Source organism: Euprymna scolopes, chromosome 12 (assembly GCF_053919585.1).
Source record: "Euprymna scolopes isolate OS-2025 chromosome 12, ASM5391958v1, whole genome shotgun sequence".
Taxonomy (NCBI): Eukaryota; Metazoa; Mollusca; class Cephalopoda; order Sepiida; family Sepiolidae; genus Euprymna; species Euprymna scolopes.
The window spans coordinates 26,137,681-26,140,056 of NC_136493.1; positions in this window are offsets into that span (position 1 = coordinate 26,137,681).

The window sequence follows — 2,376 nt, forward strand, 5'->3', positions numbered from 1 at the left end:
GGACGGGGTTTTTTAAATTTCGTTGGCGCCAGCTGTATATTGACAGTGTCTGTCATTGGCTTCTTCTGAAATAAAGTTTTATGGCGCTCATCTTTGGACGCAAGTGAAAAATATAGATGGAAAGCTCCGATGAGTTTATCAAAATCTTGAATCATACATAAAGAGACTCGTCCACGGAAAACTTGTCCATGGAAAACTCGTCCATTTTTGCTATGTAGGATAACGAATATAGGAAATCTCGTCTCTGGAAAACTCGTCCCCGGAAAACTTGTACTCAGAAAACTCGTACCCGGAAAACGCGTTCATTTTTGCTAGGTAGGAAAACTGGCCCATTATTGAATAAATTGAAAACACATTTTTTACCGTTATTAAAGGAGATATTGTCTTTAAAAGAGAATACACATCCCATAATATTTTTTTTTAATTTTTTTTACTTTTTTATTGTTGTTTTAAAAAAATAAAACTGATTTTTCTAAGTGTTCGTTTTCTACCTAGCTTTGAATGTTTTTAGTGGTTCAACTTATTTTAAAGAGTTTATTTAGTTAAAAACAAAAACAAAAAAAAACAAGTAATGTCGAGTATTACTTTTGAACAACAAATGTCCGACATGAGGAGATGACGTTTTAGGAGTCTCGATAATCGCTCAAAAATAAATTTTTTTAAAAAACATACTGAGGTAGATATAGTTTTAAAAGTAGCCCCTTCTCCTCCAAAAGAAAATAAATTTGTATATTTTTTAGGTATGGATAAAAGTTCACTGCTCGGAAAAAGTCAAGCTAGCGGAAGTGGATACGGTTGATTATATAACGAAACATAACGGAAGACACGAAAAACGTAAAAAGTTATGAAAAATGTTTTCACGGTGAGCTAACCAATTCAACTAATTTTTTTTTAAGTTTAATAAATTCATTGTAAAAATCCTTTAAAAGACAAATATTAGTTTTCTGTGTCTATTTCAAAGATAATTAGTAAAGTCCTAAGATATTGAATTAAATAAAAAAAAACATCTTGTTTGTGCAAAAATAACTTAATTAGCCCTCAAAAAGCCAGTTCGCTAAAAATGTAACAAATAAAGATTTGTAACACAATTATAAGGAGGTCCAAAATTTCAGCCAATCGAAACGCTGTTTTAAAATGAAGTCATAATAGTAAATGGAGGTAGGGGTGTCTGATTTCTTTCTTTTTCCTCCAGACGTGCATCCATACATTCCTATTCTGAACGTTTACATCCATTTTTATCATTCTTTAATTTAATTATTTTTTATGTTCCTGATTTTAAATTATTTATTATTATTATTATTGTTCGAGAGGAATTTAGGAAAATTCGTCCCGGGAAAACTCGTCTCCGGAAAACTCGTCCCCTTTCGCTAGGTAGGAAAACTGGTCCCTTATTGAATAAATATCGATTGAAAACACATTTTATGATCGTTCTTGAAGGAGATATTGTTTTTTAAAATAAACTATAGCCCCCCCCCCCTCCATAATATTTTTAAAAAAATATTTTTACTTGCTTAATGTTTTTTTTAATAAAAGCGTTTATTATGTTGGGTTTGTATTACTGTACACATAGATTCGAAAAAGTTGTCAAAAAAACAAATATAGAACAAATAAATGTTATCAAAGGTAAGATAAGTTACTTTTCTACCTAAATGGATATATTTTTTGTGTTTTTATTCAGTGTAACATGTTTATTCAGCTCGAAAAACATGCAGTGTTTACCAATGTATTGGAAAATTCAAAATGGCGGCCGACTCTCTCTCGGAGAGGGTAAGTTTGGGAAAAGGTATTATAAATAATAAACTAGATTAAATACTGTTAGAAATTCGCTCAATATATGTTACCATGACATAAGTTGACATATATTCGGTTGATTTTTTAATAGTATTTTGTCTAGTTTATTATTTATAACATCTTTTCCCAAACTTACCGTGTTAAAGAGACAGTCTGGCGCCATTTTGAATTTTCCAATACATCAGTAAACGCTGCATGTTTTTCGAGCTGAATAAACATGTTACATTGAATAAAAACACAAAAAATATATCCAGTTAGGTAGAAAAGTAACTTATCTTGCCTTTGATAACATTTATTTGTTCTATATTTGTTTTTTGACAACTTAATACAAACCCATTATGTTCATAAACGAGACCGCATTTTTTTTTATTAATATAAAAAGAATTTACTTATATACTGTTGTTTATAAAAGGATAAAATCGATTTTTCTACCTCGCCGACTATGTTGTTTATTTAATTTATTTGGAATCGTTTATTTGGTAAAGAAAAAAAATAACAGAAAACAAACAAAAAACATGTCGAGTGTTACGGGAGAACGAGAAATAATGTCCGGTATATCACATCTTAGGGGGTCTTGTAATCGCT